Genomic DNA, 11122 nt, shown 5'->3' with positions numbered 1-11122 from the left:
ACTAAAATCCTCACAAGTTGAACTTTCCTGTATAAGTGATGAGTGTCGAAATAGGTACAACATCTTGGAAGTCCTCATAACGAAGTTTGAAGTTTGTCGAAAGATAGCAGGGGGATTTGCATCTATACCCGATATTTGGGTCATTTTTTAGCCTATACCCGCTTTGCAAAAAAAATTGCAAGCGTACCCACTTTTCGGGTAACTTTAGACGTACGGGCCTGAAGTAGCAAAAATTTATGTCTGAAGTTTGAACTTCAGAATGTTTTGCCTGAAGTATAGTCTTATCAAAGCAAAACTTCAGATATTTTTGCTTGAAGTTCGGCCTGACTTGCAAAGGCAATCACGCAAACTTCAGTTCATAGTGCAATGGAAAACTTCAGTTCAATAATTGCTGAACTTCAGCAATTTTGGCTGAAATTTTTGTTTTGTAATTGCTGAACTTCAGCATTCTAGGAGCTGAAATTTGTTTAGTATCTGTTGAACTTCAACATTTTAGAAGCTGAAGTTTGTTTAGCATTTGCTGAACTTCAGCTCCTAGAGGATGCACTTTAGTTCAATAATTGCTGAACTACAGCAATTTTGGCTGAAATTTTTGTTTTGTAATTGCTAAACTTCAGCATTCTAGGAGCTGAAGTTTGTTTAGTATCTACTGAACTTCGGCATTTTAGGAGATGAAGTTTGTTTAGTATTTGCTGAACTTCAGCTCCTAGAGGATGCACTTTAGTTCAATAATTGCTGAAGTTCAGCAATTTTGGCTGAAGTTTTTGTTTTGTAATTGCTGAACTTCAGCATTCTAAGAGCTGAAGTTTGTTTAGTATTTGCTGAACTTCAGCATTTTAAGAGCTGAAGTTTGTTTAGTATTTGCTGAACTTCTGCTCCTAGAGGATGCACTTCAGTGCGGGTAATATTCCAAGCCGTCAACTTGAACTTCCCATCGTCCATTCTCATACCATGAAGGAAGGTATCAGTGGGTTCATCAAAACTTTGCCATAGTGGCTTCCTTGACAAATCATCTATTAAACCAAGTTTCCTGAATCCAAGAGCTTCGCTTTATGTGAAGAAGATGCACTTGTGCCTACTTGTGTTCAGAAATATGAGTTCCTTGAAGTTGTTTAATATCACCCGAAGAAGAAGGAGGAGGAGAAAGAGGCATGAAGTTGTTTAAAAAGTGGTTACAAGTTAAAACTTTTTTAAAAAGTGGGTATAAGTTAAATGGGGGCGACCAAATAGGGCGCTCCGTGCAATTTTTACAAGATAATATGGTTGTCATCTTGAACTGTCTTAACATAAAATTAGCCATAGGCCCATAACCGGATAAATGATCTTCATGCTAGCCACAGAAGTTTCTTACTTAGTTCTAGAGGTAGCACTAGGGGTGGCAAACAGACGAGTCGGGTTAAATATAGGCGGGTCAAAAAACAAAAATTGCAAAAACGAATAAATTATCCGGCGCAACCCATATTTAATATGGATAGAAAATGGGTTAACCGGTGGATAATATGGATATTAGAAAATGGGTTAACCGGTGGATAATATGGATATTCATATTGTCCATGACTTCTTGAATATGATCACTTTTGGGAGAATTTTTGGTCTCCCAAACGAGGAACCCCCAATTTGAGTATTTACAAATGTAAAAGTTAAATTGATTGGTTATTATTTTTTAAGTAGATAATACATATCTTATCCGTATTTGACAATTTTTTTAAAAAATCCATTATCCAACTCATTATTTAGTGGATAATATGGATGTATAACTAATTTTTTCTTCTTTCCATTTTGCCACCTACAGGTAGCACTAAGCCATGGTATGAACGACATTTCAATAGTTTCTCTCAGGAAAAATAAATTGATAAATAAGGTCTCCAGCTATGCAGCAAGCAAAAGATGCCACAACGCAATACTAGCTGATGTTCTCGTTATATCCAGGAGCAGTTTCAAGATTTTATCAATACAATTGTATTTACTATTCAAGGCAAAGTTAATATAATCACAGCCACTTGGTCATTTGACTGGTAAACTTTAGTTCTTCCAGTGACATTCCACTAAGCGGATAGTTGTTGAAGGCTAAAAAATAAGGAAACGAATTGGTAACTTTGGTATTTTTTACAGTAAAAAATGAGATAAGCATCAACAAAAAAGGTTGCTTATCGGTCAAGGTTGGAACAAATATCACAACCTCCTAGTAATCTTTTCTAAAGGTATTTGTGCATGATTATTTTTCCTGAATCAACTCAACTAGAAAATCATTTCCTTTTGATGGCAAAAACAGTGATACCAAATGATGGAAACTTGATCAGAAGTTGCAGCTGCAACAACCACCTTGCTATCCCAATCAAATTGTAGGAGACTACTTTACTTGGATAGACATCACGAGTGGCTTGCTCATGGCAAGCCCCTTCAATCAGCCATTATGCATGCGAAAGATGCACCTTACGTAGATGATTAAGCATCAACTATCTCCATTCCCTACAGTTACCACACTTCCAACAATCTTCTCCAGACTCCTCTTCATTCCAAGGTGAACAATATCTGTGGATCCACATTTCACATGTATGACAACAAAGATCAGGGCATGGTTCTGTATGTGAACACATCTTACAAGGAACTGCACTAGCGGCAGATATTGTGCTAATTGCAGGCTCGTGCTTGACATAAGACGTATCAGCATTCTTATCAAGTGGAAACCTGGATAGAGTTTTGACATTCTTGGTCAAAGTAGCTGATGAGTCAAGTCTGACTGGCAGTTTTCTTGGCCCCGGCAGAGACAAAGTTGCAGCACTTCGTTCACAACCACCACCTGGAAAGTGCTCAGTGAATTCTTCAACAACAGAAACAAGAGGATTATTATCCTCTAAAGATGTGGTTCCCTCCAACGGCACCACAGGAATGGTCATCTCCTCATCTTTCTGTAGCTCTGAGATGAAACAAGAATCAGGCTCCATTCCTCGGCTATCCTTCTTTGAAGCCCTTGAGCAAATCCTCTTCTCCTCTAACTGCCTTTTGCTTTTCGGATCTAAGTAAGGACATATTGGTATTCTAGCCCTACGGCACCTGCAACATTTAAACCCCACAACTTCAAAAATGTTTGACTCCTCAAGATCTACAGCTTCAGCATGGTACCAATCTGCAACTCAAAAAATTAATTCTCAAAACCCAAAGAAAGGTAACCAACAAATTCAAGACAAAATACAACAAGAGTTCCTGCATAGAAACAAAACTTACGTGTGCACGTTTCACAGCGGATGTACATTAGAAAAGGATCATATGGCTTATGGCAAAGGTGGCAACTAGGTCTTAACAAATCCCTGTCTGCATTGCCCTTCAGAAGAATGTGTTTAAATCTAAAATCACTTCCAGTATCGTCGTTCTTCTTTCTCCAAATAACACCCCAACGGGGTTTCGTTTTTGTTGCCAAATTTGAAGAACTAGAATGTTTCATCTTAGAAGTCGCACAGGATGCTGATGGATTACTACAACTACCAACCTTTCCTCCTTTTCTGGCTGACATGGGAATCGGGAAATCTTGTCCATGCATGAGTAAAGGACTTGAAGGAGATTCTTTGCTACTTTCAGCTTGGGTTAAAGTTCTATTCTTGTAACACTGTTTGCAGTTGGTCAAAAACTCAACGTCCTCGTTAGCAACATTTGTTGAACTAATTGTACATTGCTTGTGACATAGACCTGTAAGAAAAATTCCCGAAAGTTTAATAGATCAATCGCTGATACCCAGACTGATCAGCGAGCTCAAATAACAATCTTTTACTAGCTGATATATATATATATATATATATATATATATATATATATATATATATATATATATATATATATATATATCGCGGTACCTTGGCATGTATTGCACTTGACTGCGTTCCTGGAAGAGAGAGATCACATCAACAAAGGATTGTTTAAAGAGATGAAAAAGAATTTCAAAATATACATTAAACGGTACCTAAATAACACATCCACTTGACATGAAGCACAACAATGTTTCTCGTTACCATCTCTCTTCTGCACAAGATATGAGAATATATCTTTATGAGAAGCCACCAAGGACCTTTTCTGCAACTTGGGAAGTCCATTAGTGAACTTGTTGGCTGAAAGGAGATCTTTTCCCAAGTTTTCTTCATAATCTTTTATTAGATACAAAGGAATTCGTGACTCAGAAAACCAATATTTTTCCTTTCCCTCCTGGCTTTGCTCTACTTCTAATATACTCTTCATGACACGAGATGGAAGATGCTTCTGATTCCCAAAAGCAACATTATATCTAACCTCATTTCCAACAATTCTTCTATGACATATGGAAGCATTTCTAAAAGCAGATATTTCTGTCTCGTGTCCTTTTCCATCCCGGGGGCTCGTTTCAGGACGAGCAAGATCATCCCATCTCACATGCAGATCTAGGTACCTAACCTGTTGCAAGATCGAACTTTAGAAAAAATACAAATACTCATCCCGACTGAAAAGTTTGCTGTAGAAAGAAAGGAATTAAATCATCCATTACAATATGTCATAAATCACCTGAAGTGCAAGCTGTGACATTGTCTTACACACATCAACTGCAGCTCGCCAAATCATCTGCGTGCTTCTTTTGGCAGTCTCGGACCCTTCAGCATAATGAATACCAGGTATCTTTCTCAGACCACCTGCTAGAGTGAAAGTTGTTAGTGGACTCTCCCTGCGTCCTTTATTCCAATGAATTTATTTCAACACAAAAAAAATCAAAATGTTCTAAGGAGAAAAGTAGCTCATTGGATACGCAAGTACCATGACGTGCTGCTTTCTTCAACATTGATTGGGGTAAAGTCGCTTTCTGGAAGATGAGCTTTGAGAGCATGCCTCCTCTCCACCAAGTGAAGTCCATCAGTTTATCCGGGCAATCAGCAGCAGTTACTTTAACCATTGACAATGGTTTCCTACCCCGCCTCCCTGGTTTAAGCTTGTGAGTTGATTCCGCAGCACCAGCAGCTGAATGACTGATGGAAGATTCAGATGCCCCACCATCAACAAGCTTAAGCCAATCCCCCGAAAAAGCAACAAACCGGATATTCTCCTCAAACTGCAATGCATAGAATCTGTTCTTGAGCATGAAGAACATATTATCTATAGGTAAGATCATATGTATACATACTAGCTATAATTTACAATTGGATCCAATAGAGGTTTGCCAAATGGAAGGGTTTGTAGTATGCTATCTGACTTTCAATCCAATATCACACATGCAACACCGGAGAATCAGTAATGCACTCTGACAGTTTAAAAGTTGGAAGACTTATTAAAGTATTCAAAAGTAGGAGAAGGCTTTTTATTTGAATGCAAATTTACCACAAAGCAGCAAATTTGCTGTCGATCACTTGGACTTTCCACTAGTTTATAAATAACAAGCATTCAGTTTTTTGGGGATCAAGCAAAATAGTAATAACAAGCATTCAGTTCTTATCGCCATAAATTTGTAAACTATCAAATCAAGAGTGCAACTTATGCAAATTGGATTTTCAACCTTGTATTTATGCCAGATTCGAAATTCAAGTTCAGTTTGATGAGCCCCTAGTGTGATCAATGCACAAGGCTCAAATCATTACCGCACTTGCAGCAGAAAGAGTATCTCCCAATAAATAACTGTTAGGTTGAGACAACAACTACATGTGCAAATAATGTGGATGTACCTCTGAATTCATTGCTGCTGTCAGATGGTAACTTTTCTTCCCATTTATTTCATATGCAATTCTCATTATTTAACTGCTATTACTTTGTCTTAAAAACAAATCCTAGAATAAACATCGCTTTCTTGAGCAATAACAATAGTTTACTAGATTTGCCTGTATTATTAAATGGCAATTGTTTATTATCTATGCTAATGTTGTATGATCTTTAAAACCACTAGAATGTCTAATACTGGTAGTTTACACTCCATTAAAGTAATAAAGTTTAACTGAGGTGAAAAGAAGAGGAAAGAAGAGAGAAGTAAGAGAAGAGAGGATAACAGCTGTTCCCCTTGTTTTTATGGAAGCAGAAGGAAGTAGAACTAGATGGGTATAAAGCTCTTCTCGTAAGAACTTTCAGACATCTCTGGTATACCAAAAACAAGTGAAATATAAATACTGACCCCTAAGAGAACTAAACCAGCTGTTCCTTCTTTTAGCCTTCACATCCCGTTCCTTGAAACAAACGTAGTTTTAATCCAAACATATTACAACTCTGGACTCGAATATTCTCAAAAAATATTACTAATGTGAACTTTAATGCTTAAAAATTATAAGCAAAGTACAACTATTACCACAAATCTAATCAACCGAGACATCAAAATTGATGGAGAAAGCATGTGGCAAACACTTGCACAAGGTGCTAGCAAAATCAGCATAAATAAACTTCCGTAATAACTTACTTCAAGCAGAAGAGACTTAATCACATTGAAGTTAGAAGCTTTTTCTGCCTGTTCGCGCCATTGTTTTCTAAAAGCTGTACTTAGAAAAGGACCAACTGTCAGACCAGTTAAGCTCTCCTCCATCAATACAAAATATGTGGCAATACCACGTAGATTTCCCTCTGCACCACTTGCAGGATGAAGACCAGCAAGTATCTTCACTGCGCCCTTAATGGCATTTGATGCTGCAGCATTTAACAAGCATCCTTTCTTACTAGTAACAGCAGCTTTACAACTAAGACACCAACTACATCTTTCCCTTGGTACTTCGACAACCTTCTTCTCAGTATTCGGCCAGAAAAAGTGTGTCGCTGCTGATGAGAAAGCTTTTGCTTGAAGCAAAACATTAGCAGAAAGTTTCCGCCTATTGTCTGAAGCATGACTCTGAGCACCTTGGTTTTTTTCGGATGAAAGTTCAGCTAGATTAGCAGCAGCCGATGCAGCAAAATCTCCATGCAGATAATTATTGATGTATCGTTGAGGTCTAAAGGATGACCCCATGAATAAGCAGCCACCAGTGGGTTTTCTGTAACCTATTCCGCTGGGTCTGCCACAAGCCTTTTCACATGCAAGAGACACTGAAATTCCATCACAATTACTATTAACTTGTTCCACGGAGTTGCTGCTGCTTCTTGAGGTACAAGGAGCAGTTTCTACCAACTTTATGTCACCTTGTTGAGTCCACTCAGATGAAATCACCTGCTGACCCACTGAACCAGCAGAAGTTATGTATTCCACTCCAACTTTTTCAGATGGTAGCAAGTCTATACGTGTGTTACTCTGGCTTGCCATAGAATCACTATTCACCTGGTTACAAATACCATCAGGTTGGATAGCTGCACCAAAAGTCTCATTGAGCTTAGGTTCCTTTGAGAAATTACTCATTGTAGCATCTTCTGAACCGAATTCAGTGACACAGCTTCCAGTAGTCTCTCTCTCGGGACTTCCCTTAACCAACAAATTAGGAGAGAGTGTAGAGGAACTACCACATTTTGTTCCATTTGGTCTTTCTGAACCCATTTCAGATAGTTCACCATTAGGGAATGAGATGTTGACAGGAATTTTCCAGTATCGCATAATTCCTTTGCATATTTCCAGATATAAAGTACGGTGCTGCAGATTTTCATTAAGTGCTCGCAGGACTCTGGGAATGTCCTTCTCGCTGTAGTATCTGAAAATAGAATCTGCGGCAGCCAAGGCCTTCAACCTACAATACAAAAAAAAAAATGTTTCATAAAGAGACAGGCTATAGCTGATTCAGCCTAAACTACATAGGATTAAGTGCATTTCGTATCTCCAAATAGAAAATCAGCCCACAGCCAAGTAAGGCAACTGAGCAGAGTAGGTTGGAAAAGAAGTTAAGGGACATACACAAGCAAATGACTACAAGTACCCATGAAGACTTGTCCATAGGAATCAACACCAAAAAGCTCTGCTCCTTTCAGAGTTTTGCCCCTCATAATTTTTGGTTCGATTTCATTGATGCTACACTCAGGGCAATACCATGCTCCTTCTGGTATATACATTTTGCTAACTCCAATGCACCTAGCATGGTAAGATGATGGACACCCATCACAGCAAAGCAAAGTCCCCTCCATGCCGCAGAGACTGCATTCGTCACTGTTACTGTGTTGATCTACATCAGACACAGAATCGTGTCCACTAATTTTGGATCCTAAAATATCAGTACCACAACACTTGTTTCGTTCATGATTTTCTTTACAAAGCTTGATTGCTTCTTGATCCTTAAAGGCAGAAGTTTTAGCATATCTGGGATGAACTATTCTTGGTGCACTGACAAGAGCAACACCGGTACTTATATCTGCCTCAGTACCTTCCTCTGATTCTTCACGCATGTCAACTTCTGCTCTTAGTTCTTCAGAATCTAGAACATCATCACACAAGATCTGCAAAATCATGAGTTTCCTGCCAGCAGATAACAAGTAATATTCCCTCTGCAAAGCATGGGGATAAAAACCTTTCCAACCAGTTTCATCTGCGTATCCCATTACTCTTAAATAGTGAACTAGATAAACTGGCCAAGTCATTGTATCAAGCAAGCTCCAATCGATGTTCCTAACAGCAAGCAGCATAAGTTAAATTCAGACCTTTCATCAGTGAGTGTCCAAAAATGCACCTAATATGAAATAATCGAAGAAGTATAAGCCTAAATATGCAATGCAAAGTGAAGTGCCCTGACGCCTGACTATTGCTCATTCAAAAAAAAGGAAGGAAAAAACACATATCAGCAATGTATTTCAATAAGGATGACATAGGACAGTCAAAATAAAACAACATTACAAAAAGGTAACATTGGCTACTGCTTATAAAGATGCATGGTTATTGTGGAAATTATTCATCCACATTCTAAAGAAGAGCAATGCCATGTTAGGATCTAATCTTTTAGCATGGGCCACAAGAAAATCAAGCATTTCCAATGTCTTTAGGTGGGCAGCAGCACCAGAATCGGATCAACCTGTCCAAGTGCGTGCAGACTAAGTAATAATGAAACTTTATTCTGTCATAAATGGCAATAGGTAAATTGGGATCGCCAATTTGATAACTCTGCTATCTATCTAACTTTTGGCTTCTTTTCGCAAACAGAGCTCGAGACATTATTCTAGTTTGATACATTTTTGTGGAAGGCTGGTAGCAGCACTTACATCTCAAGTGAAACAATATCAAAACATAATTTTTACAACAATCAGCAATGACTTAATCAACTAGATGAAGACTATTCCTTCATGAAATAAATGGATATGTGTACCTTAGGCACTTTGATGCAAGCACAGAACCATCGGATGACAGCTTTCTGAGGTGGCGCCTCAAAGCACGCATAAGGGCTACATGAACAGAGTCCAACAATGTGTTTGGAGCAGAACAGTTGAGTGCTCCGACAAAATCATCAAGTCCAAAGGGACATAAAAATAATCTGATACTAAACGAACGTAAAAAGCTATAGACAGACAAAAGGTATGATACATACTCCTCCGGAGTACCAATACTTTCAGATGAAGGAGGCAGTTGAGGTGCAGGAAATAGAGGCACTTCCACCTCTGGACACAAATCCTGCTCCATATAATCTTCAGACATATCACTTATCAATTACATCGTTAACTGGCTCAGCTGGATGCTCAGCTCGAGAATTAATACCCTTTACCTCCCTATTAGCTACTAATTTGTCTAGCTTTTTCTTCCTGCCCAACCATTGACCATCCAACTCATCGTCTTCAAACAAAACAGCTTTCACTTCAGTGCTATCAAAATCTTCGCAATCTCCATCCTCATAAACAACCTTGTACAAACCAGTATCATAAAATATAATCTTGCCCAAGTATATCACATTGTCCTTGAACTCCTTCCTAACATACCTACCCAACAATGCCTTAGACGTCAATGCCACCACCCGTTTCTTCCCATCTCGATCCACCTGAACATTGTGAACATCGTTTCTACGCCTTTTTCTACCACGCCTCTTTGATCTGTCCACAGCAGCCTCCATTCCACCAATCCAACTCACAATCCGATCCAAATCACACCATAGACCCTTTTTTTCGTTTTAAATACGCAACAAAAAATCAGTTATCACCACAACAATGACAGCCTTGTAGCTTTACTGATTCGAATCTCACCTAATTCACAAATTCAATGCATATGTTAGGGCTTTGTTATTAGATCGCAGTACCTCAAAAAAAAACGAATCAGCAGAATATGAAGCATTCAATCCGTACACTAAGTCGATAATAAGGTTTCAACTCAGCTCAAGTTACAGGGAGGAATATGTTCATACGCAAGTATCCACACACACACACAACTATATTGATATATAACTTGAGTATTCGCACGCACAGTACACATACACACACACACACACACACACACACACACACGCACACATAATGTATAGATTCAGTATACACACACATGTGTGTGTATGAATTTGAATGTTTACCTTGTTAATGCAGCGCCATTGAAGGAATGATGAATGAATTAGGGATAGAACGCTGAGAGGAACTGTGGAGTGAAGAGGCTTAATTATGCCCTAAACCTTAATTATGCCCTAAACCAAAATCTGCTACCCGAAGTTTATAGTAATAGGGCTTTCTCCATTATATTTTGTGGGCTTTGAGAAAATGGAAACTCAGTTCTGTCCGAGTTTCAAACTTGTTGACTCGGACGATTTGGCGGCGTGATAGTGTATTTGAATTTTGATTAAAAAAACAAAGAGCTGTTGAATTTTGAGAAATAAGAGAATTTGATTTTTTGTTTTAAGTAAGTTGTTTAATGGTTTTTATTTTGTGTGCTCCTTGGGAATTGGGAGAAATAAACTTAATTTTTACACTCTAGTTGAGTAATTTTTTTCTACATGTGTTTATAAATTATTTTTAACATAATAAAATTTCCAAAATCATTTAAATTACGTTACTTGAGAATAATCATTTAAGTTGTTTATAGTTTAGACAATAATTAAAGTATTAATCGCTATTATTCTCATTTACGTTAATTATGAAGTATTATGTCACCAACTAATGTCATGTAGGACAGACTATGACATGTTATTCTAATGTAAGTACTAAGTACCATATGCCACAATTTTGCTACTTATTTCCTTTCCCAAAATATTAAACTTCCATCATTTTCATCATTTTGCTACTTATTTTAATTGTAGAATTATCAATAAGTGATCCAAAA

General features: G+C 37.9%; 1 pseudogene; it reads right to left on the bottom strand.

Annotated features, from left to right (window-relative positions):
- Positions 1–2085: 2085 nt before the first annotated feature.
- Positions 2086–10058, bottom strand: LOC107775475 (DDT domain-containing protein PTM-like; annotated as a pseudogene).
- Positions 10059–11122: the final 1064 nt, after the last annotated feature.

The sequence above is a fragment of the Nicotiana tabacum genome, chromosome 22 (assembly GCF_000715075.1).
Source record: "Nicotiana tabacum cultivar K326 chromosome 22, ASM71507v2, whole genome shotgun sequence".
Taxonomy (NCBI): Eukaryota; Viridiplantae; Streptophyta; class Magnoliopsida; order Solanales; family Solanaceae; genus Nicotiana; species Nicotiana tabacum.
This window is presented reverse-complemented; position numbering and strand designations above follow the sequence as displayed.